This window comes from Cyanistes caeruleus, chromosome 6, assembly GCF_971803275.1.
Source record: "Cyanistes caeruleus chromosome 6, bCyaCae1.hap1.1, whole genome shotgun sequence".
NCBI lineage: Eukaryota > Metazoa > Chordata > Aves > Passeriformes > Paridae > Cyanistes > Cyanistes caeruleus.
Window position 1 is genome coordinate 63,707,421 of NC_141706.1, and position 26,126 is coordinate 63,733,546.

General features: G+C 46.3%; 1 protein-coding gene across 2 annotated transcripts in view; it reads left to right on the top strand.

The window, feature by feature from the left end:
* RTN1 (reticulon 1) overlaps positions 1 to 26,126 on the top strand; it is a 115,009-nt gene that overhangs the window by 19,649 nt on the left and 69,234 nt on the right. The window contains exon 1 of one of the 2 annotated variants that reach the window (XM_086892398.1): positions 18,805 to 19,154. The exons of the other annotated variant lie outside the window; for it this stretch is intronic. The gene's annotated coding sequence lies outside the window, so the exon portion shown is untranslated. Of the gene's footprint in view, positions 1 to 18,804; positions 19,155 to 26,126 lie in introns of those variants that run through there. 2 annotated transcript variants of the gene reach the window in all.

The following is a 26,126-nucleotide window of genomic DNA, read 5'->3' on the forward strand; positions in this document are numbered from 1 at the left end:
TGAATGATGTGCAGAGGTTCTGGTGGTTTTTAAGTTGGGCTGGAATGAGCAGCTGAGTGAGCTCAGCCAGGGAATTGAGAGAAAAGGTCATTCCCTCTGTTCAGCCAAGGTGGATAGAAGGGGAATTGAGCTACCTGAGCTAGCTTTGAAATGCCACTGCTTTGAGCAGGAGTTGGGTTGGAGCCCTACAGAGGTCCCTTCCAGCCTAATTTTTCCTGTAATTCAGACTTTTAAGACTTGGTTTTATCACCTTTCTCTCTGCTCTTCTTCTACCTGCTGTTCCTGGCCACTTCCTCCCATTTTCCCATTATAGAGATAAAGGTAATTAGGGCTATTTTAAAAGTTGGCTGCTGGCCCTCGAGACACTTCTGCACCAACAAAGGGCTTGGGTTGCTTCTCAAACCCAGCTGCGTGTCTTATTGCTCTGCTGTGTAAGTCTCTTTACTCTTTCTGGTTCACAGACTGAATTAATGAAATAAATTGTAAGTATTTCTGCCTGAGACTAGAAATTTTCACTTTCCTCAGGAAAACAAACAAACAAACCAAATAAAAAGTTGTTTTTATTAAATCCCAGGTGTTCAATTTTCTCCCTGCCAGTTCCTTTCACTTCACTTTAGAAACTACTTATTACTTTTATGAAAAGTCAGCTTGGGAAAAGACACTGCACATAAATTGTAGTACAGTCTGCCACAACCACTGTGCGACAAAATATTTCTTTTTAGCTAAAATAATTGCCTGAATTTGGCAGAAACTTCCAAACGTTGGGGTTGATCAAATGTGAGTTTTTCACCCAATCATCTATCAAGACCCCAAATCTCAGCCATCTTCAATTCTGGCAGTGCAGCAGGGAATTCCTGTATGCCTTATTTGTGCTACAAAGGCCATTTTTAACAGTGTAAATCAGAGATTTGCACTGGTGAAACTGCTGCTGGTTTTGAGGAGGAATAATCTGCCAATGGAGTGTTTTTTCTTGTCTTGTTGGAGTGAAAAGCTGGGCTCAAACTAAGGAGAAAGGTGAAGGTGCAGTGGATGAGTTTTCTGTGAGGTGATTTGACTGGGCAACTGGAATGGGAACAGCCACCCCTTCTGTGCACATCTCTTTTCCTGTCTTTGTCCCTCTTTTCCCCATCCTCAGAGATGAGGAATGGTTTTCTCCTGGAGCTGGCAGTCTTTGCCAGCAGCGTTTTGTGCGGAGGGGTGGTGATAACAGAATAAGGGCAAGGTAGTGACAAAAGTGCTGATGTTTGCTCATGTGCTGTGCTATCAGCTCATGGGTGGAAAACCTGATTAACACTTGAAGTCTTGATTTCTCCAGGGGAAAGAGTGTTTGGCCATGAATCTGCTGCTCCCAGTTGCACAGTGGAGGGACCCAACTCACTGGGATCCAACCCAGCTGGTTTGGACAAGGCAGAGGGATGCAAGCAGGAGTGTCTGGCCACATCTCTCCTGCTGTGGGCTGGCTTGTTTATTTTCTGGCCTAATTTCCATGGGCAACATGCACTTCTCCTGCTGTTCTGCTCACTCTGAGGTTGTAACAACTCTTGAGCAAGGCAGGAAAGGAGAAAAGAAGCAGCATTATCTATTTCAGTCAGTAGCTGCTGGCATTGAGGGCATGCTGAACCCAAAAGTGGTGGACATTTTGCATTCCTCAGTTCCTCAGGAGAAATTCCCTCTGTTGAGTGCTGTGGTATGTGGACAGAGTGTGATGTGGGGTGGGTATTCCCAGGGAGACCAGAAGAAACAGCACTGTGGGCATGTGAGAGCTGCAGATGACGTGGAGGCAAAGCAGCATGTTCAGTTAGAGAGAAAATGGGAAATTTCTAAGAGAGATGCTGTGGGCAGCTGAAAGCAGTCCATAGCCAGCAGTTCACTGTGGATGAGCCACCTTCCACCCATCCTGGGCAGTGTCACACTCTGTGAAGGTGCCATCCTGGCCTCGTGAGCTGCAGTGCTCTCCCTGTCTGCACAAAATTGTCCTTTCAGCAGGACTGAGCGGCTGTGCCCAAGGACAAAGGTGGACATTTGCCACCATCCAGGCTGTGAAAGGTGAATGGGTTTGAGAACAATCTCCAGCTTGTGATGGTGACTGGTCTACAGAAGGCTTGGGAATCCAGAGGACACTCATCAGGAGGTCCAGTTATAGAGGATTACATGGGGATTGTAGTCAAGTGGGAATGTAGTCAGGTGGGAATGGCACACAGATGTTTGTCGGACAGAGGGGTGAAGGCATTGACAGAAAGCTCTGCTGTGCTTTGCTGTTGGTTTATAGAAGCTGTGAAGTGTGCAGCCCTGCTGAATAACATTTATTTCCTAAGTGTAGTTTTCCAGAAGTCAAACTGTGCTGATAAGCCTTCATTCCTAAGTACTCTAATACAGCCTGCCCCAAATATAATCTGCCATTTATCTGCACAAAATAGAGTCATTTCTCAACAACAGAAACTCCAGCAGCCCTTAACTGGGTGGAGTGGATGGAAACATGAGTTTGAATCCTGAAAAAATATGAAGCCTATTGTTAAGCCCTAAATGTGTTTTGAAAGGTCTAAAGAAAGAAGAAATATTTACCACAGATATTTACTACCTCTTTTTTGCAGAATTCTGCCTCTCTGCTGTTCCTTTGAAAAATCTCTGCTGGAGTTCCTCCAGTAAGAGCAATGACATCCACAGCACCTCTGCCACCCCTGCATGGGCTGTGTCCTGCTGTGAGTGCCAAGGGTGACATGTGGGGTGGCACACCTGGACCCTTGGCCACTGCAAGCCACCAGAGATCCACTGACATCCCTTCTCTGGTTCTTTGGGTTCAGGTGGGCCATGGATTTGCAAAAGCCCATTCCAAAACCCTTCTTTGCCCCAGGTGTATCCTTGGGAAGGGTGAATCTAATCCCTCACAGTTTGCACTTTATTGAGTTTTCCCTGCTACCTTCCTATCTTGATTTTTCCAAGAACATATTTGGCAACTGCTTGGAGGGCTTTTGGACACCCCTTTCTGTTTTCTTTGGATTGCAGGCATGGAAAATATGCTAAATACATCCATTAACTTCACACTGTTTATGAGTTACTCTGTCTCCTGACCCCTCGCAGCAGCCGATTAAGCTGGGGTTGAACTTCCTCTAATCTGTAAATTGAGCAATTTGTCAGCTATATCCCTTAGTTATGAAACTGGGATTATTCCAGCATGGATAAAATCAGAAGGCCATCATCTGCTCTAGTTGAGCCTCTCTCTAGCTGGGAGCAGGAATACATATCCCCCTACTATAAAACCAGCTGGGTGGGTGCATTGTTGGGGGGTGAACTCCACCTCTTTTAAATGCTACACTAAAGCCAGGATGTCCTTTGTTTATGTTCTGAGTAGGAAAATGAAGCCCTTGGCACGGCACTCTGTTACAGTAGGAGTTAATATGTGGTTTGGTATCCAGGCCATTTCCAAGGAGATGTGATGTTTGCAGGTCATCCCGAGTATCCAAGCTTGTCCTACTTGCAAGCAACCAAGCAGTTCTGCTCCTGCTGGGGAATTTAACCTCATACTGCTTGGTTTTGCCTCCCTTTCTCTCCTGAGCACCAGCTGGACATCCCTTTAGTTGCTCCTGTGACTCCCCACGCAGGAGCTGAATCACAGGGTCCCTGCTGGTCCCTGCTGGTCCCCGTGGTCCCTGCTGGTCCCTGCTGGTCCCTGCTGGTCCCTGCTGGTCTCTGCTGGTCCCTGCTGGTCCCTGCTGGTCCCTCTGGTCCCTCTGGTCCCTGCTGGTCCCTGCTGGTCCCTGCTGGTCCCTGCTGGTCCCCGTGGTCCGTGCTGGTCCCTGCTGGTCCCCGTGGTCCCTGCTGGTCCCTGTGGTCCCTGCTGGTCCCTGCTGGTCCCGGTGGTCCCTGCTGGTCCCTGCTGGTCCCCGTGGTCCCTGCTGGTCCCTGCTGGTCCCTGCTGGTCCCTGCTGGTCCCTGCTGGTCCCAGTGGTCCCTGCTGGTCCCCGTGGTCCCTGCTGGCTGGCACAGCCCTGGTGTCAGACAGGGCCCTCTCCACCACCCGTCACAGCCGGCCCCTGTCGACACCGCGACAGCGCGTCTGGGATGCCTCCCGCTTCCCTCCTTCCCATCTGTCTCGTGGGGAAAAGCACAAGGCACAGCCTTATCTGCTCTGACAGGCAGGGTTGTGCAGAGGAAAGCTCCTCCTGGAAAGCAGATGGGGCCCATTGAGAGTGGACAGGGAGATGTGCTAAATAAATCTGGACCAGCCAGTGCTTTGGGCAGGTGGGGAGAACACGTGTGCCAGGCATGGAAAGGTAACCACCATGCACAGGCTTGACTTGTGGCTGTTATAATCTGGTAAAACTCCCATGCAGGAGCTCAGGGACGTTGTTAAAAGCATAATATTTGCTAATAATAATATGCTGTCTCTCCTGAATGGTAAAAAAGCCTCCAGATCATCCAGTACGATGGTGTTTCCCTTATGGGAGTGGCTCCAGCTGAATGCACGTGCTGCTGGGTGGGATTTGCTCTGCAGCTGTAAACATGGTTTGTGTGGCCTTTCTGGCCCATCCAGACACCTGGGGCTCAAGAGACGATTAAATGCATCATCAGGATAAACTAGGAAAAATAAATGTGTCTCTAGGGCTATGAGCAAGTTTCAGAAATACTTCTGCTTCTTTCTTTGATCTGTTCCAAAGAGGAATTAGCTGCTGTTTCTGTGTTTGGAAATAAACTTGGGGCATCCTTCAGAGGATATTGAGCTGTGAAAGGTGTGCTCACACTGGGATCTGAAACTGAGGGAAAAATCCCAACATGGCAAAATTCCCATGGGTAGATCCAAAGTTCTGGAGAAAGAACATTTTTCCTGACCTTCTCCCCTCTCACTGCTCTTAGTGAAACCAAGGAGAGTTACAAGGTACTACCATGTACACGGGGTCACTCACCTGGCAATTTTTGAGGGCATCAAAAAACATCCCAGTAAACACACAAAGGGAATGTTTTCCCTGCCCATAATAGGGAAAGCTCCTGGAGGTGTTTGAAGAACGTGGTATATTTGCTATAACTTTGTTTTGACATTTTCCAGAACATTTCTCATGTTTGCAACCAGAAGCCAAAATCTCCAGGTAGCTGTTGCTACTAAAAAATTGAAATTCTTTGATCAAGGGCTGTTCAAAGCAACACAGACACAGTGCAGGACAGGGAGAAGGAGGAGGGTCAGGAAGGGGGTCAGTCTTCTTGGAAAGATTTCCATGCCATCAGAGAGCAACACTTTCATGCTTGGAATGAAAAACAAAAGGCTTTGACCCAAGAAAAACTCAAAGTCCAGCCTGGAATAGTTTATTTTATTTTCTGTGTCAATAGGTTCTTGTCTCCATTTGTGTGTCCAGAGAAGGGCAATGGAGCAGGGCAAGAGTCTGGAGCACAGGTCTGATGAAGAGCAGCTGAGGGAGCTGGAGGGGCTGAGATTGGGGAAAAGGAGGCTCAGGAGGGACTTTCCCACTCTCTACAACTCCCTGACAGGAGGGTAGAGCCAAGTGGGGCTCAGGCTCTGCTCCCAAGGAGCAAACAACAGGATGAGAAGAAATGGCTTTGAGTTATACCAGGGGAATTTGGTTTGGATAATAGGAAAAAATGACCATCCAATGCCTAGGGCTGGTCAGGCATTGGAATAGGTTGCCCAGGGAACTGTTGTAAATGCCATTCCTGTAAGTGTTCAAAAAAGGTGTGCATGTGGCACTTTGGGACCTGGTTCAGTGGTGATCATGGTGGTGTTGGGTTAAGTGTGTGACTCGATGATCTTAGAGGTCATTTCCAGCCTTAACAATTCTGTGGTTCTGTGATTCTGTTCCTGTGAGACTGTGAGCACCTGAGAACAGCCACTGCAGGTCTCTCTGCCCATTCCATGTCCAGCTGCTTCTCCATCACCAGGATACACAAGAAGGAAGCAGCGACAACCAGACCTCACAGGTCTGCTGGGGTTCAGCCCTTATTGTCCCATCCTGCTCTGGAGCCAAAAGGTTCTAGCAGCCTGTGGAAACCCCTCAGCCTTGTGTCTCTTTATAAATAACCAGGCATATTAAGGCAGACTGGGAAACCCTGCTGGGATGCTGCTATTTTCCCTCTCCTCTGGGTTTGAATCATTTGCTTTGTCCTTTAAAAGGACAAAAATGCTGATGAGCCTGAGATCAGGCTGACCCCTGGTTACACTCAGGAGCCTTGAGTGGTGTTGATAATGAAAATCTTGCAAGAAGGAGTAACACAGTCCAGGGATGCACCTCTCTGGGAAAATGGATCTCTGGGAGCACAGACAGGAATTGGTATGTGCCTGTGGAGATGAGCTTGCAGTGTTGGTCACTGACATTTATTCCCTGTTAAAGTTAATGGGAACCTCTAAAGGAAAATTTTAAACACCTTTTTTAAAGTTTTAGATCAACTGTTTTTCATTTGTCTTTTGGGCTGTTTTCCTGGCTGTTTTCAGTGTAAATAGGTGTAAATAGGAGGGGCTGTCCCCGTGGGTTATAATCCTGCTGACTATAAAACATGCCCATGGTGGGGTTTGCCAGGAATGGGGGGAGTTATGTGAAAAAAAGGCTTCATCAATCACAAAATCAGAACAGATGATCATGAAGTACAGGGAAGAGGGGTTTTTTTCCACTCTTTTCAGTAGGAAAGGTGCCTTTTCCAGCAGCAGTTCTGCCAGATCCCCTGCAACCTGCAAGGAGCTGAACAGATGTAATAAAAAAGAGAACAGTGGAAGTACATCCTGTACTTTTGTTGTGGTTTTGCCCTCATGGTGCCTTTGAACAACCACTCTTGTTGAGGTGGGAGCTCCACTCCAGCTCGGGGGCTGCTCAGCAGGGCTGGGCTTTATGGCCCCAGTGCTGCTTCCCTCTCCATCCTCCCCACACGTGTGTCTGTGTGCCTCTGTGTGGGCTGGGGGCTCCCAGAGAAGTCTGACATTCCTAACTAGCAGCTTCTTCTCAGCAGCTGAACATGCCAGGCGCTTTATTCACCTTCCTAGTGGCAAACACCCTCAAATTGCTCTCCCGTAGGATGGGCAGAGAAGGCTCAGGGGGTCAAGTCTGACCCACCACCACCCCAGCCCAGGTCTGAGGGGGCAGGGATGTTGCTGAACTGTTCAGAGATGGAGAGTGGGCAGTGGCAGGCATGAGCACAAAGGTTTTTTGGGCTGTGCCACACACAGGGGACTCTCTGCTGTTAGGAGAGCATCCTCCAAGGGCAGTGGTGCAGGAGGTGAAGCCTCCCTTTACCCATCAGGAGAGATCAGCCCAGCAGGCTTGCCTGCCTCTGTGATACCCAGGGATGGCCTCTGCATCTCCTGCTTGTGCAATATTTATGCAGCTGATCTGGTAAATGGTGTGGGTTTTACTCTCTGTCAGGGGGATGAGTGACCCCTCAGCTGTCCCAGCCACCGTGGGCCCTCCAGAGAGCTCTGTGGCTGCTCGAGAGAGGCTGTGCAGCATCATTTCCACAGCTTTGTGCAGATGAATTAAGCTGAAGAGCTCACACATGAATAAATGCAGTTTTGGAACACACAGGTTAGCAGTGTTGAGGCCTCATAAAACCTGTGGGGGCAAAGACACAAGTGTTTGATGAAACTGTGCAGTGAGTCTGTTTAAGCACCAAGGAAGGGGAGATCCGTGGTGAACAGTGGCAAACCTTCCCTAAAGCCTGGAAAATACCTGAGGAAAGAGGAAAGTATGGCAAGCAGGACAAAACCCTGCCTCCAAGCCATGATCTGCTGCAGGGCTGGAGTGTCCCCTGAAGCCCAGGCCACTGCAGCCCTGCAGGGAGGAGGATGAGTAGGAAGAGGAGAAGAAGAAGAAGGAGAAGGAGGAAAAATCTCTGAGGACTTCAGCACAATGTAGTGGGAGGTGTGGGGAAGCCCTTTTCCAGGGGGATGTCCCCAGATTGGCAACATGCCTCTGGCACTTCCCCTTTCCTGTGCCACCCTGACACCCCAGTTTCACAGCAGCTCACCCCCAGGCTGCTCCCTGCAGCAGCAGAAAATTCATCTTTGCCCCCTGCCAGATGTGGATGTGGGAGAGCCCCTGCCTGCACTCGCTGGGAAGGACTGAACTGCTAATTAGGAGCCCAGGCTGAGGCTGTCAGGACCAGCCCAAAGAGGGATTTGGAGACATGCCCTGCGGTCATTCTGGTGTTGTTAAAACCAGTAAGTACCTGAGCCTAACACAAGATTTCTGTCTGCATCCTAATCCTGGAGCTGGGTGTCTCAGGGCTGCCTCTCCCCCCTCTTCACAGATTTCCCTCTCTAGCATCTTTCATGCTGCACCAAGCACCTTCAAATCCAGCTTTCACCCCTGGAGAAATTGTTGGGGTTATTTGGTGATGAGCAAAGACATCATGGCCTTCCAAATGTCACATTTGACAGTGCACTTAAGGGGAAGGCAAGGAAGCTGGCTGGATTTTCACCTGTATTTATTACTATTCACCCATGGGACTACAGGCCATAAACCAGTTTTGTGCACAGGCATTCTCCCATTTTTTGCAGCCTGGTTTCACACAGCTATAGCACAGATAATGTTGCTGCAATAACAATTTGTTGGAATGTGTTGGGCTGCAAACCTGCTTGCTAGGGACTTCTCTGGCAGAGGGGAGAGCCCCTTTTTAGCAGCACATGGAGAAATTATGTTGGAGAGTTTCTCTCCAGCAAGTAGAGCCCTCTGAACCAGAACCCTTATGCAATTATGTGTGTTTTTTTGACTCCAGATCCTAAGAATGTCTCTCTTGAATAGCATGTTTCTTGCTAGTTCGTTCATCTGTGAATTTCCCTGGCAGGTAGCGTATAAATAGCTCAGAGACACAGGCGATCCACGAGTTCTTTTCAAAATACAGCATTGAGTCATTTTAAAGCCTCCTACTGTAGCTCTTTTAAAGATTAACTCATTATTTTAAGTGTAAGATTTGTGCCTCAGAAAGAAGGATAAAACCCTGGATTAAGATGTTCTTCCAACAAAGTACCTTGTTTAAAAACTATTAAATAAAATGTCGAGGGAGCTGGCCTGTGAAGTGAGCAGGGGACATCTGCCCATCCCCACCAGGCTGTTCATCACCCAGAGGCTACACTGCTTTCTAGAGCCAGGAATAGAAACCAGAGTTCCTCATTCCCAGGAGGAATTTTCCATGTAGGGCAGAGCAGCCCAGCTGGTTCCCCCCAGCCTTTTTTCTCTGCCTAACCCCAGGCACCACTCAACTTTCAGTAATTAGGGCAGAATTAGGGCAAGATCCCAGGGGATGGAGGCTGCTGGAGCACGGCTTGCACAGAGGGCAGAGCTCTTCTATATATTGAGCTGAGCCTTCTTTACCACCTGGAAATGTTCTCCAAAGAGAATTAGGGGATTTGACACACTTGTAGAGGCCTGGCATCCCAGCAGGTTACAGCAGCAGCTCTGCCCCTGGGTGTCCAGAAGTACCTGTGTCTGTGGTGCATGTTCAGATAAACACCTGCTGTTGGTGCTCTGGGCATCCAGAGCTTCCCCTGCCACAGGCTGGAACACCAAAGTAAGCAGGAAAACTGAAAAGACATCGTTTCTGTCGTGCCACTGCTCATGGTGTGCAGTGTTAGCAGCCTGAGGAACAATAGAGTGTGCCTGGTGCTGACTGCACACACCAGATGAATAACATATTTCATTGGGGCTCCCAAACAGACCAAATTGTAGTGTGGAAACAGCCCAAGACTCTTCTTCTCACGTGCAAAACACCACTGCACTGCCCGTGCTTAATTAGTGAAGGACAGTTTCATGCACTGTCTTTCACATGGATGTACCACAGCACAATTTTCAAAAGCTGCGTCAGGATTTACTTCCCCAATAAGTTAGACCAACATTTTTTTTTTTTTTTTTTTTTTCTGGAGGGAGTTTTGGGAGGAGGAGACAGCACTGGGACTGTTTGTAAGCCTGAAGTGGGATATGTGACCAGATTAAACCTGCAAAGAGAATTTCAGTACGATACCTGGGTGGAATTTTCCTTTCTTTTATCATCAAGACATGCCTGAGTGCCCTGCCCAGTGCTGCTATCTCCTTTGCTAGATGCACTGTGCACATGTACACTGGAATTAGTTCTGTGCCTTCAGTCCATCCTCCTGCAATGTGGCATCAGGATTCTGCCCTCAGCGTGAAGTGCAGTGGTGACTTCTCCCGCCTGCAGGGTCAAAGGAACAGAAGCAAATTCTGTAAATCATAAACATCTCTGATGTCTCTAAAAGTTCAAGGTGAAAATGAAAAAGAGCTGTTTGATGCCTGAGACTTTTGATGCATCTTTAGCTTTGTGGTTCTGCTGACAGGAGCTCTGTGAGTCACACAAGCCATCAGCACCCTGCTGTTCCCCAGGGCACTTTTAGGGGTTCTCCAGGGGACACTTGTGCCACGTCTGCTGTCAGGCAGGGCCCACAGAGCAGCAAGATGCAAAGGTGATGCCCACAAGGGCACAGTTTGGGGCTCTTGGGCTGGGATAGACACTGTGAGTGGGAATAATCTGCTGAAGATCAGGCCCTGTGCTGTGTTACAGAAGGACCATGACACGCTGAAGTTCGCAGTCTTAATGGCTGCTGATGTTATGATAAAGTAATATATCCAAGTAAAAAGCCTTCTTTCTTAAAAACCATTAATAGATTTGAATCCATCTATTATTGATGAGGCAATAAGCAAGATGCTGTGCTGGGCCTCTTACAGAGACTCCCTAATGCATTAGTGCATTGCTCCTTGGCTCAGGAGGTTGCACAACTTGAAATTGTAGTTAGAATCCTGGAGAGTTCAAGTATCCATAAGGGCTAAAAATACATAGGGAATTGTGGTGCATGAGTGTGGGTGCTTGGGACACAGAAGAGTTGAGATGGAAGTGCAGGAGGAGGAGCACGTGGCCTTCTCCATTCACTGGAACAGCTTAATGTGAAAAGAGGAAAAAAAAGAAAGCAGGCAAAGCTAAAGATCAGTTGCATTTCATGGATGGAGGGTTACTGGTGGAAGGAAATGGTCCTCCTTGGATTTGAATCAGAATTTTAAATGGCATCATTTAATCTGACATCCTGCAGAACTCATGCTTAAGGATTTTATCTTACAGTGCTATGGCAAGGTCAAACTCACTCTGTCAGTAATTACCTTGGAAGTCAGAGTGTGTTTCTGTGCATGTCCACATTTGAAAGGGAAGGCAAATAGAAGAAGCCTTTTCATTTCTTCCTGGATTTTGGTATATTTGAAGTAAGTGAATTCCCTTATGTTATGTGGTTCTTCAACACTTTTAAAGGATTCTTTCTGCTGCCTCTTCCCATAGTGGGTGTGGAAATACCAAGGCCAAGTGACTAAACAGATGGGGAAATTAAATGGAGTGCCCAAAGGCACACACCTCTCCCCAGACGAGGCACAGCGTGAGAGTTCTCAGCCCTGTGCTGTGTGCAGGCTGCCTGACCCCATCTCTCTCTTCTGTACCATCCATGAGTGTGAAAACACACATCCTCTTTTCCTCCAAAGCTGGAAATTATTTCACAGCACTTCTTTTAATCTTCTTTGACAGCTTTTTTGTTTAAAAATGAAGGGGTTATGACAGTGGGATAAAGCAGTGCTCACAAGTGTTTGCTCGAGTTTTGATCAGGTGCTAGGTGGCTCATCCAGCAATGCTCCTCCTCATTTCTACAGGGCTGTTCCTTGATAATGTGGATATTTGTTATTCATAATCTGCTGCTGGTTACTCTCCTCATCAGCTGAAGGAGACAACATAATGTGTGTTAATTGTTTAGTTCCACAGCGTCTAATGAGTAGTGTATATATTCCAATATAACAATTTTCCACAGCTCCATGGGAGAGAGTATTAAGTGTTCAGTGACAACATGCAAATAATGAATGCATTTATAGAAAGCAGAACTGAGGGACAATAAAAGGGCCCAGGTTTATGGATCGTTTATTTGAAACTAACAGTGTGGTTGTAAAGGAGATCCAGATTAAAAACCTAGATATGCCATTTGGGAGCTCAGATGTAATTCCTAGCTTTTTTAAAGTTCAAACCTTTTACAGATTTTATTGAAAGCAGTGGGAGTACATCTGTGAAAGATGTGGCTGTTCAGTGTTTGGGTAAAAGCAATCCAGCCTTTTTGTCTGGCACTGGTGATACAGTTCCCCCCTAAGAAAATTTCTTCTATTTTCAGCAAGACAGAGCTTGATTCTTACTTGCAGCCCTCAGAAAACCATGGCTCTCAGGTGAGCACACTCAGAAAATGTCTGTCATTATCACATCCATCTTATAATATCAATCAAGGTCAAGGCACTATTGAGATTGGTACTCTATGGATATGTAATAGGAGAGATCCTCTCTCAGCGGTGCACAGAACCAAAATAGTAAATGGTCCCAGTTCCACTGACATGACTTCTTTGTGTTCCCCATTTCTCCTTCACTTTCTGCCTCTGCCTTTTCAGGCTGCAGCCATTTGGGGCAACAATATATTCTTTTCTCAGCTTTCAGTATATAGGAGTATAAATCACTACTGGGGTTCCTATTTCAATTTATTGAAACTCAAATAATTGATAATAATAGTACATGCACGACACAATAGATTGTGTTCTTGTGTGCAAGAGCACAGGTTTTTATGTGCCTCAGTGCCTCAGATGTGCACCAGAGAGGCAGGTGACATTTTTAAGAGCATTTCTCTTTGGAAAGTATGGCTGGAAAGTCAGGCTTGAACCTGTTTTGAACGTATTTTGGGCACCCTGCACTTATGTATTCTAAGATCAGTGCTGTGTGGAGACACTGTAGGAGACAATAAACCCACCTGCAATGCAGAGTGACTGAGCATGAGTGGGGAGCAGTTGTATCTCCTCACACAGAGCAGCACCAGCAGTGGCTACTGCTCCACCTCTGCTTTTAGTTAGCACAGCAGAGCCTTTGAAGAGCTCTTGAAATTCCCATGTTGCTCCTTAAGAGACAGGCAAGGCTTTCCAGGCTGCCTTTTTAAAAGGGCATTTCATTGTAATTGTCTGTTAAATCTAGATTATTAGGGGTTTCATTGACCCCTCGATGCAGTGATCAAAGGACATTTGCCACACTTGATGGCAATGACAGCCACTGACTTCAAGTAGAAGGATAAATGAATTAGTTGGGTGATAGATTTCTTTCTTTCTTTCAAACACCCAAGGCAGAAATCAATCCTTATAGTGACAAGGTTTAGTGTGCTAAATTCCCTTGGCATTACAAACTCTCTCTTTCTTTCCCTACCCTTAAAAAAAAAAAAGAAGAAAACAGGCAGATATAGCTGATGCTGTGTCGCATCCCACGCGCTCGTGTTGCTCCTGCAGTCTGTTGCTTTTTGGGTATTCACACACACATTTGCATTTGCAAGCGCCACTATTGCTTTGCAGTAAACACTGCTCACAGCTCTCTCCCCAGAGAATCCAGATGTCTTCCTCTCAGGACTCTGCATTTATCTTTAGGTTTCCCAGCCCATTGCTGCATGCACTGGATGTTCTTTGCTTCTGCTTAGAAACCCTGATCCTCATTGCAGAAATTGCGTTTTGAGGTGAGGACGTTGATTGGGAGGGAAAGGTATTTATCTTCCAAACACCCAGGTTTCAATTTCATTCTCCTCATTCCATCAGGTCTCCATGGATAGGTCTGTGCTAGGAGCACTTTTCCCATACAGCCAACTCTGCCTCCCTCAGCCTCTTTGACTGCACATGGTGTGTGCAGGTATTCACTGGCTTTTGGGAGGTAAGAGAAGGATTTTATTTTTTCATTAGTTGAAATGGGGGCAGGTAAAAAAGGAGAGAAGACATTCATCTCAATTTTTTTTTTAGGAAAGGAAGGAGCAATCTGAATGAACAAAAGGGTCAAACCCCTCTTGTTGGTGATGAAATGAGCAGCAAACCCCAATCACCCTGAAGCCTGGTGGAGTTTGCAGTGATCAGGATATCATCCTGGAGTGCTGCTGCAGGTTCAGTGAGATCTGGAGAAGGGTTCATGTGTTCATTCTCCCTCCCCCTTCAGCCCAGTCTTTGTGGTGTTATAACACCTCAGACTTGGCCTTCAGAGCTGTTTTTCAGAGTCAGAGCAGCACTGCAGCTGTGATGGCCTGGGGACACATGAGGCACAACTGGTAAGGAGAGATAACAACTTCTAATGGACCAGCTAATATTGGTAGGGAAAACAGACAGCTCCCAGGCATGACTGCTCCCTCTCGTCTCCAGCATTGTGGACATTCAGAATGAGGATTTGCATCTCCAGGGCACAAAGTTCCTGCTGACCAGGATAAAGGACCAGCTCCTCAAGCTCAGCACATGCAGAGGGTGATTGTTATAAGGGAGCAATTGTATAATTCTGTTTGCATCCCTGGGTACAAACCTTTTCTTTTTTCTTTCCACATGATTTCCCAAAAGAGGACACTAATCAGGTTCAGATGGCTATTGGGAGCAGAGTCACAAGCTGCCTCTTTCCCCCTCTTTTGCTACAGTAAAGGAAAGGAGAGGGGTTTTAACAATCTTTAGGCTTTTACTAATCCTTCTAGGTGGTGTGTGCAGGAACTGTATTTTCCCTAACCCCACTGGTGTGTCATCCTGGAGGACTGAAGTTATAGAATGGCAGAAGGTCTAGCAGAACAGCAAAAACAACAGCATTACAAAAAGAAGCCAGATGAGTGGTGGCATTGTGTGCAGTCTGATGTCTACTTGAAGGTTATAAACACAAGTTTATGAATGTACCAGCATTAATGTCTGCTGAATGAGACACTTGAGTAAGGAGAAGATCCAGCCAAGAGATGGTTGAACTCAAGGACATGGTTTTTATTCAGGAGACATCTGCAGAGAAGGAAAGAGAGAGAGAGAGAGGAAAAAAAAAAAAAAAAAAGAAGTCCCTATTATAAGATTTTTGGCTGCATGCAAACACAGGCAACCTCCAGGGAAAGTTCTGTGGAGCCACCAGGGTGATCCAGTCATGGAATGGGAAAAGGCATTTTAACAGCCTACCCTGTGGGGTGGAAACACTCCATGACACACCCTGCTCTGCCCTGTGTGCTCCCTGATTCCAGCAGTGCCAGAGGGGCATCTCTGACCCCTCCTGTGCTGCTCCTCTTGCCCCCACACAGCTCAGCACTAGCCATGGGGCTGGCCATGCCACCAGCATGTCCCCTGCCTCACTTGGACCCCTGTCTCTCTCCTTCTCTCCATCACTCCTTGTAGGAAGGAAATAATCTACTAGAGCTTGCCATTTTGCTGGGTTTTTTTCCAGAGGTGGGTGGAGAGGGGGAAATAGAAGTAATTTGATTTTTTATGCTCTTTCATCTTTTTGTCTGCTATATAATCTCAACCTGCAGGAGAGGAGTTCCTGTAGGAGGAAACCAGAATGTCCAGTATCAAGGGGAGATTTTATTTGGAAAATACTCAGTGTCTCTACCAGAGGCCAGTGTTTCCCTCCCTGCACAGGCAGTGACTCAGCTGGTCTCATGCACGTGGAAGATCAGGGGTTCAAAAGGGATTTGATTTAGCATGACCTGCTGTTTCAGCTGGTACACACGGCTCCCATAAGCTCACAACTTATCAAAACACGTGCCTGCAACTGGGCAGGGAATTCACATCTCATCTGTCACTGGATTGCTGGCTTGCAGATGGGGGATGCTGTCGAGGCAGCGTGGGTTTGGGTGAAGATTTATTACAGGACAAATGCTGAAACCATCAAAATAAATGGGGAGATGAGGTTTTCAGTGCATTACTTGTGAATGGAGCTGCTGACAGCCAAATACTTTAGCAGATACGATGATCCTTTTCATTCTTTTTGAGCCAAAGCAGAGGGAGTTCACCTGCCTCCAGTGGCTCCCTCCTGCATATCCCCCTTACTGCATAATGTACCTTGGTGATATTATTAGTATAGACTAACACCTTTATGTCTTAAAACACAGAAGCTTCAGCCATGAAATGACCAAATTCAGTGAATTTGAGACTTGCATTAGCATTCCCACTCGTGCTGAATTTGGAGGGTGGGTTCCATGCCCAGCAACAAGGACTGGGCTCTGAGCTGGTCCTAGCCCCACAAAGCCACCCTGCCTTCTGCATTTACCAGGAAAAAGCAGCTTCTTTGATGCCTGAAATGGCTGACTGCAAATCTCACCCTTTCCCCCTAACAATTACAGAGCACAGGTGTTCCACAGCTAAAATCTGGAAACTAAAAAAGCATCTCAGATCCTTTACCCCCACCTCCTCCTTTCTTAAGTGGTATTGAGGATTACCACATGTGGTTATATAATGATTTCCCTCAGCCTGAGCTTTTTAGTAATTAATTAGTCAGGGATTTGAGGGAAAATATGTCTAAAATGGTTGAGTATTTACTTACTGGTGCACAAATGTACCCTATTTTGTTGTAGCTGCTGTTCTAAAAGCCTAAAAATTAATATTTTTTAAAAAATTGGAAGAATCTATGACAGCGTATTTTTTTTTTTGCTTTCATTTTATGTATCTTTATTAAGTGACCACGGGTAGGGAGGATGTGGAAAGCTAACACACAGCAGGGAGAACATCACTGCTAGTGCCAACAGGTTATGCAGAGCCTCTTCCACCCAACCAAAGGTGATTCAGGTACTTCTCTGTCTCAAAATGCTGTTTCCTCAGTGTGTCTCTCAGACAAAACCCTTCTGTAACCCTCCAGCGTGGCTCTAAAATTGCTCAGAGCTGAGGAGTGTGAGATGTGCTCCATTCAGTGCCCAAGATCAAAGCCATCCAGGTTGTTAACACCATCCTCTGAGCCATGTATCCACCTGCTGAGTCAGCCAGAGCCTTTCAATGCTGCTGCTGCTTCCTAAAGCTTTGGGAAACCTTTGCTTAAAGGTCTATGGGTGAAATGTACTGTGTAGGAGCTCGTTTATTTACTGCTGTATCCCACAAAAACCCTTGGACAAGGAGAGGAAAACTCACTGAGATTCCTTGGCTCAGAGAGGAAACTTTCCTGTGAGCTGAAAACAGAAGATGTGCCCTGTTACAGGGGCTACAGACACAGCTTTCAAAGCAGAGCTGTGGTTGTTTTCACCCCCGTATTTGCTTTGTTGAGATGCCCCTTATCCTTTGGAAGACACCCCTGCTTTTCCCCCCAGTCCCTCTCCTTTCTCTGTGCTAAAAAGGGCTCTAGAACATCCTTGTCCCTAATAAAAATCCCACTGAAGGAGTGGTTCCAGCTTTATGGGCTTCCCTTCTTATTTCTGCCTTCAGACACCAGCTCACAGCAGTGCGACGAGTGGGTGCTAATTATGGAGAACCACATTCGACAACAGAGCCTTGCTGCTGGTGAATACAGAAAAATTGCTCATTAGAGCAGCATGGTATTTAGTCAGATTGGCTTCCCTAGATATTAACATTCTGGCATTAATGCAGACTGGCAGCGTGATACTTGAATAAAACCATCTCAGGATAAGATGTGCAGAGGGGCTTGTGCAATGTTTGTCCAACGTGTGGGGCTTGCAAGACATTTCTGCTGGGGGCTCCCATATACTGCTTTAGGGAAAAAAAAACCCAAAACCCACCCTTGGATTTCAGGAAGTCACACACAGAATTTCCTGGTGGTTTTGTCTTACCTCACACGACTTGGTTCATCATGCATGTGATTTATTTTGCTGGCATTAAACACGCAGTGCTCGATTCTCTTCCTGGACATCCAAGTTTTCACAGCACTGTTTGGTGTGACAGTGCTGTATCCATGGTGCAGGTGGCAGAGCTCTCTGTGCACAGCACAAAGTGTGTGTGTGACAGTGAGGCCACCCTGAAAATGGATTGTTTGTGCCTGTTGTACAGAATAATTTCATGAGGGAGGCTCAGCCAAAGCTGGTTTGAGCACAAAAAGCTTCAGGTGCCTTGTTTTAATGCAGGGAGGCTTTAGCATTGTGAAAAACAAGGTTCACATACTTTTGTATAGAATTTAAAAGTTTAATAAAAAGACAATTAGGAGATAAAAATAAAATAAAGTATGTAGATGTGGCCAGGTGTCTCTGCATTCAGCCAAGAGAGCACACCTTACTAACAAAGGATTGTCCCTTAAAAACAGAACCCTACTACATATCCATAAATTCTCATACATATTCATACATTCTTCTTAGGATCTTTGGTGTTCTTCTGTTTAGTTTTCTCTTGCCCCCTTCCCAATAGATCAATCCTCTTGGCACCACTGAGATTTTCATTCCCTGATACCAGAAATGCAATAAATTCCTCCCTCAGAGTTCTGGTCACTGCTGTCTTCATCTGGATAAGATAGTTTACCAATGCAGGGGTTCTCTAGCTATATTTTTTTTCAGTCTTTGGGTTATACAAACAAAAACAGTTTTTATTTTAATACTATGCCATAGCCTAACATATATGTATTATACCACTATTTCTAAGTTGCATCAATAACAGAAATAAAGGAAACTGTATTAATACAACAAAAATTTCTAATCTTATATACATAACATTCATTTTAATATTTGCAAAAAGCCAACAATGTAACATGTATCTATAACAGCAAGAACCAAAGCTGGGGGCTGTGTGCTGCAAGTAGAGGTGTCTTTTCTTGGGCACAGCTCCTTGCTCCCACCTCTGCAGCACCAGGACGCCTCCAGCTTGGTTTCTCTGGCTTTGCAGAGCTGCCCACACCTCTGGGGCTGTGTGGGGAGAGCCAGGGCTGTGCTGGCTCCATGGGCTGGTGCTGCTCTGTGCAGCTGTGTGAGCTGGAGCTGCTGCTGGAGCCACAGCCACAGGGAATTCCTCGATCCCATGTCCTGCCCTCTTCCCCCTCCAGGCCTGCATCATCAGCAGCTGCTCCAGTGGGCTAATGCAAGTGCTATAAACACACACACAGAGGACAGAGCTGTTCAGTGGCCAGCAGAGCTCAGCCAGACACACACACGACAGAACTTCCCCTCCTGCAGCCCTCTGCTCTCCACTTCGACTTGAACACCAGCATTCTCTAATTAGCTCTGCTTCATATAATTAGCTCCCAAATGGGAGTGCCTCCCTCAGTCACCCTGAGCTTGTGAAGACCCCAGAGCTGAGGATTTGTGTGGGTGAGGGGTTTTCCCTGGGGCTTGCATGGTGTGTGCTCACCTCTGTGCCCTGGGGAGGTGTGTGAGGGTGTCCCTGCACTGGTGGTGCCCTGCTGGTCACTGCAGGAGCTGGATGGACCTGCACTAAATTGCCCCTCAATTGCCAACCTGTTTCTGGCCTGTGAGTTTACTGTGTGGCTTTTTTCTTCCTTTTTTTAAATAATGGTCATGGTATTTCGCCTGCAGTTTGCCTTGGGAAATAGAGTGTGTCCTACATCTGTATCTATTTTAAGACTCTGCTCTATTGCCTGCTACCAGCTGGGGACATGGCTGGAAGGAGTAGTGGTTTCATGTCATAAGAGGAAATACTGGATATTTCTAGGAGCCTATAACTATGAAATATATTTCTAGCCCAGGATATTATGCTCTTAGGGACAGCACTCGTTTCACCTGGCTTTAGTATTTTAAAATATGGCTTTCTGGCTTATCTTGATCTGTAAGATCTATTTTCAGATAATGGAGACTAAGACACACCCAGAAAGCAAATTATTTTGTTTCTAATATTTGCATTTCATTAAGGAGAATACTTTTTTCCTTTGGGTTACTCCTGCTCTGATGTGTTTGTGTTTAGGGAAGCCAGTAGAGATTTTCTTATGGAAACCTTTTCATTTTTGTGGTCTGTCCAGATTAAAGTATCAGGGGGCTACAGCAATTTCTTCCAAAATTAAAACAGACACACAGACCTTCTGTTTGTCAGAAAAACATGAGAATGCTTCCACACAGCTGAAATTCAAAGATTTGGAAGCAGGTACCTTTCTTAACGTTTCACATCTTATGTTTATATCCATGAAGGTCTCCTAGTCCACAACTCTCTAGCTCAAACATTGGATCATTTTCATCTTGACTGCTTTGTTGTGTCCCACGTGTGTTTTATTCAGTGAGTTGAATAGCATGGTTTTAGCTAAATCCCACTTTAGGCAGTGATGTGGCTCAGAAAGAATTCCATATGGGAGCCCAGGGGTCTGGCTCCATCCTCTCTGTGTGTTTGCCCCATCCTGGAAGGTTTTATGTCCTCAGGAACCCCTGGGTGCTCTCCTGCCACAGCTCTGGGTGGGCAGTTTTGGGTGATGCTGCACAAATACCACTGTGCTGCATGCCATGGTGCTTGTGTTCATGGATTAAAAAACAAAACAAACCCCAAAATGATCCACCAAAACAAGAAAACCTTCCAATAAGCCTAAAAAACCCTCTGTGTCCAGAGATGGCCAGGAGGAATCCCAGAGCAAGTGTTTTGTGGTCTCTCTGGATTAACTTTTTTAGTGTTTTGGCCTGGGGGAAAAAGAGGGACAAAGGTGCATAAATGTGACCTTTTAACTCAAAGGTGAGCATCTACTTGGTAAACCTGGCATAAACTGTCCCATGGTGTAGCGTGGCTTTCTCTGAGGTGCTTCTGTTTTGGTTAAAAAGCTCTTTGCTTCACAGAACTTGGCTCTATGTGCTGTCCATGAATTACCAGGTAATAATCTGTTTTCTGAAGGGTGTCTCACTGCATTCAGTGGTTCTCTAGGGAGGTCCAAAATCACTTGTAAACCTGCAGGTCACCTCTGAGATTGAAGGAGCAGAATTTTCTCAGTCAGAGTTTTGCAGCCACTTCCATCTAATATTTAAGACACAGCATAAAAGTTACAGTTTAAGCAGTAGTACTGGGGAGTGAATTTTGTATTGATTTTAAAATTAGTCATTTTTAGCTTACTGTTTTAGGCATCAGAAAATGGCCTCAGCTTCATTAAGAATGCTGTATATTATTAATATACATCATTAATTTAGTCTTGGCACAGGGCTAGTAAAAGCACTTAAATCATTGCCCTGCCCTTAAAGTTGGACAAGTGAGGTAGTAATAAATGTGATGGGGAGCAAAGGCATTTCAGAAAAGAGCTGCTGGTCCCAGCCCTGCTTTCCTCACACATCTCATTTTTGGGGGGGTCACTTGCATCTCCAGCTGGGCCTGCACAACAGGGGAGTCTGGAGGTGTTGAACTCACCATCTGCAGGTCTGATTTTTGGCACCCAGGCCCTTGGTTCAGAGGTTGGGAAGCCCAAATAGTTGATAAAGCAGCTGATTTGGGTGGAGGAACAGGGATGGGGAGGGAATCTGACCTTCCCTAGTGCCTTATCCTCGTTTTCAGGGGAGCTGGGCACGAGCTGCACCCCGGCAGGGTAAGTGCAGGAGCCTCTGTGCAGCCAAGTGGAGATGGAAAGTACCAGTGCTACAGGCAGGCCTCCAAGGCAAAGGACCCAATTTCAGTCCCTGTTCTTGTGCTGGTTTATTTATAAGCTGTTAAAGATGCATAAAGTGATTTTTGGAGCCTGTGCCTCTCTGCTTCCAAGTGCATGGTCTGATTGACTGGTTACAGACTCCTGCTTGCTTTCCAACATCCTCTTTTTGGTGTTAGATTCTCCAATATTGGACGCTGCTCCTTCTCAGCTGGCATAAAAATTGAACTTTTGCAGGGTTTGGGCCCATCCTGGTAAACCAGCAGCCCTTCTGTGCAGGGGATTTCTTGTGACACTTCCCACCAGAATTCCTGGTAGTTGTATTCCTCCTGCTGGCTGGACATGGCTCCATCTTCTCTGCCAGTTTTGTGGGAAAGTGGCACTCACTAATTTAAAAATACTTTTGGTTGAGCAGTAACTTCAGCATTAGATGTACATTGGTAGAATGGTTTGGGTTAGAAGGGACATTAAAACCCATCTTGTTCTACCTCCCTGCCATGGGCAGGGACACCTTCCACCAGATCAGGTTTTTCAGAGCCCCATCCAGCCTGGCTGGAACACTGCCAGGGGTGGGGTATCCACAGTTTCTGTGGACAGCCTGTTCCCCATCACCCTCACAGTGAAAAATGTTTTTCCTAATATTTATGCTTCTGCTCTAAAATTATTTTGCTGCTCTCAACCTGCTTGCTTTTATGACATCCTGAAAATGAAGTTCTTTATCATTGTTCTGCTAATGCAATTAAAGGAAAAATGTGGAAGGAAACCCTGCTGCATCTGATGAGTGCACTTGTTCTACCTTGGCAGTAATCTATTTTACACAAATGTGTGATTTTGTAGGATGGCCACCTTAAAAATGAAACAAACAAAAACCCCTCAAAGCAGTTTGTGGTCATCACGATTCACCCAAGTTATTTGCTGAGGTCTGTTGCTGCACAGATATTGAGGTGTGACATCTGAGTTGGACTGATGGTGCTTTCAACTTATCCCATCCCTCTTGGTGTTAGTTCAAGAAATACATAATGACAGATGGCATTGTTTTAAAGCTTGAATATGCTGTGCAAAGCACTGAAAAGCCCTCAACCTTAGAAAAATCATTTTGTAAATTGCCATTCTAGAGTCTCTTTAGCCTGCTTAGCATCATTTACAGCACTGTGGATGTGCCTTTAGGAGCAGAAAAAGACAGGTCGTTTTAAGTTCTTGGATATTGGAGGATGTACGAGGCAGAAGGTATTGTCATCGTGTGGTTTTATTGTTTTAAAAGTAATTGTAGTAAAAGTTGTGGTAATCCCTGGTGCTCTGCTTCAAAGCCCCTTGAAGTCTGAAATAATGGCTCCACCAAATCTTGGCTGCCTTTGAGTCTGTTTTTCCCATTGTGGAGTGGCACTGATCAAACCTGGAGCTCCAAAGCTCCCTTCAGAAACACCTCTCACTGCTCTTTCCCTCTTCCCCAGGCACTCACAGACGCCGACACAACCAGCATTTAGAAAGTTTTCTTAGATCTGTTGATGAAAAGGACTCTCTAAGAGCTTGATATTATTCTGCCATCACATGTCAGGTTAGTGGGTTACAGAGTCTGGGCTACAGTGAGGAGCTTGCTGCTTTGGATGTCTGCATGAACCCGTGTAGCTCCACTTTTATGCTCTGATGATGGAGCTTTCCTTTTGGGACCAAAATCTATTGTGATCCGTCTTTGACCAAGCTCAACAAATGCCTCTCCATTGCTGCCTCTTTGTCTGAATGCGAGAGTAATGCCCTCAAAGAGGGTTTTATATTTGAAAATGTGCTTTTCTTTGAAGGCTTTGGGTCTGTTCTAACCATGGTGCTGCAATAGGGCTGTGTGGTGTAAGGAATCACCTACTGAGTGCACACGAGTGAGGGGACACGTGGCAGCCTCCCCTTCTGTGGGGTGAGCAGTGACCTGAGGTGCCATTCACTCCCTTGATCCTCCCATTGTGGCTTTGGACACGTTATTTAAATGCTCAGCCTCACAATTTGTCACCTGTGGAATGGCCAGCTCCTCTCCTGTGCAGGGGCTCTCTCCAGCAGGGATGTTCTGCCCAGTGAGTGCAGCACTGGTGAGGAAGCAGGCTGGACACTGTCCCTGCTCTGCCATGCCTGCAGTGCCCTGTGCCTTAGGAAAACGGGATACAAACCTGCAGCAACACCTTGCAGAGCTGTGAAATTCCACTCTCTGCTCTGTGCAGGGCCTGAGCTGTTTGTGGGCAGCCTGATGGAGAGCTTTGTCTCTAGCTTCCTCAGCTTGTTGAGTTTGTTTTATTTTATCTTTCTTGTTAGCGTTGCCAGTCACTTGGTGACACCTAAAAATGTGTTTTCCAGTGTAATTCTATTGACAAACCTCATTATTGGCTGATTGGGGAGCTCCTACTCTGCACTTAGAAATGCAGCATTGATTCACTCCTGAGAGTGAATTTAAAGAGAAGTGAGCCTCTGCTCTCAAGGAGCAGTTCCTCTCCTTGTTTAATAATGTCTATAGGAAAATTCCCAGCACTTGGCACAGCCTTCATGTCTGCCTGTGTGCTGTTCAGATCCCAAAGGATCTTGTAGCTAGAATGTGTCTTCTTACCAGTTCTGGGCTAAGTTCTGTAGAAACTTATTAATTCCTCCCCTGGTTTGTTCCTATAGGGGATGGAGGTGACCTGGCTGAAAGCTTTATGTAAGTAGAAACAATTCAGACTGGCTTTATTGAGTTTTCAGCTGGGTCTCAGATATGTGAATAGCTGCAAAAGTGGGATATCCATTCCTACAAAACTCTACAGGTAAAAATACACTTTATAGAAGACCTGGACTCAGTTTGCTGTGATCATGCAGCTGGATGTGGAGAGCAGTCTGAGAACATGGAGAATTGTCTGTTACCAGCTAAATATTTTGCTGAGCCCCTGCACACACACTCAAGCCTGTGGCATTTGCCTTTCCACGTTAGAGACCTGCTGGGCAGGTAGTTCTGCACAAAATCCATCCTGTCTGCCCTGAGAGCAGAGGCCATGGGGACTGGTGAGCTGCTTTGGAGGGCAGTGTGGATTTTTATTTACAGCTGCTCCCAGCGCAGCAGACAGCGTGAAATGAGAGCAATTAAGGGTAGGGGGACAACCTTTTTGAAAAGTGTGTCAGAAAGGTGAGGAAGTACGTGTCTGATGGGCTTAGGAAGAGGAGATAAGGTTCTTGGAGAGGGAAGCAGGATGTATTTGCATCTTGTCTTCATTATGCATGGAAGAGAAAATATTGGATTAATGGGAAGGTACTGAACTCTGCTAACTGAAGCTATTTAAATTGAGTTAAGAGGAGAATTGACCAAAGAGATTTTTGGGAATGGGGAAAGCTGAAATTGAATCCACTCTGGAAAGCAGAAGACAGGGCTGGGGAATTGAGCAAACACAGTTGTGGTACTTGTAAATAAGGTAAATGAAAAAGGATTAGCTTCAGCTGGATGGAGTGAATGCTCTGAAAATCCACGGGGAGAGGTCACAAATTTGCTCTGAATTTTTGCAGGTGATTGCTCTCTCTGTCTTGGCCATTATCTGTGAAGAAAGAAAAGCTGCCTCTCTTCTAGAGGCAGCTCCCCTGGGTCCACATCCCAGTGGCTGTGTTTGGTGTGTCTGGCTGGTTTGCAGCTCCTGCACTGGGCAGGTCAGGATTTGGCTGGCTTTTTGTTTAGGATTGGTTTAAGGCTTTGGTTAGGACTCCAGCTCCAGAAGTGGTTTCCAGCACAAAGACCTATGGATGCCTCAGAGCATGTGTTTAATGGAAAATATGTCAATGAGTGTGGGGAGCAAGAGGGCAGTGAAAATGGCCAAAAAACGTTTTTAGTGAGGCTTACTAGGTGAAGAAACAGCAGAGGAAGAGAGAGCTTAACAGCAAGAAAATTCTCTGGGTGGGCTGAGAGCTGGAGAAGGAAGAGTAGGACTGAATTATAGACAGTGAAGATGTCTTTACAACTCGTGAGTTGCAGCTTTTTGTATTTGCTATGACTTAGCAAAGCAGTGGCTTGTATTCTGTCTCTTCCTGTGTTTTATGTTAAACATGTAATTAAGAGGTCTGAGTAGGAACCTGTGGGCTCTGCAGAAGGAAACAAGTTGGTGCAAATCAAGTCAACAGAGGGAAAAACTCCAGCAGAGGATTTGGAAGCAAGAGCAGGGCAGCACAGGCTGAGAACTGCAGCACAAATCCACCTCCTCTTCCAGCCAGGGGTGCCACAAAACACTGAAAGCTTTCTGGGATCTGACCTTAACATTTAACATCTTGAGTTAAATAATCATGATAGGGAAAGTGGGCTTCTATTCCATGAAGTGGTGATATCCAGGGGTGGTGATAAAACAGACAGTGCCCAGAGGATGAGGGTAGTGGGTCAGGAAGCTTGTGGTGCCCAGCTGATTCCTGATCTCCTGTGCTCTGGATCTCGTCAGGATACTGAAGTGGCTCTTCTGGATGTGGGCCAGGCTGCTTTAGAGCCTCCTGAAGTTTGGGATGTGAGAGATGCTGAGAAATACAGCCCACAGCTCCCTGGTCATGGTTCTCCCCAGCCACCAGCTGCTGGCTCAGAGCGGGGGTGAATGACTTGTGGGTGCTGGTGAAATACTGCCTAACATGAGTTTATCCTGAGATGTATTTAACAAAATGTGCTGTGAATGTTGCACTGATCACCTCTGTCCTCTGGAAGTGGGATTAAAGGGGGCAGAGGTGTTGGAGTGTGTGACAGTGGATGGGCTCCTGGCATCTCCAGGGGCACAGTGGAGGGTGGAGGAGGCTGTGTCCCCAAGGGCTGAATGTCCTCCCCAGCTCCTGAGGACGCTTGTGGGGCTATGAAGCTTGTGGGTGTGAGGGGCAGGACAAGGCAGGCAGCCCCCACTGCAGCCTTCCCTCCA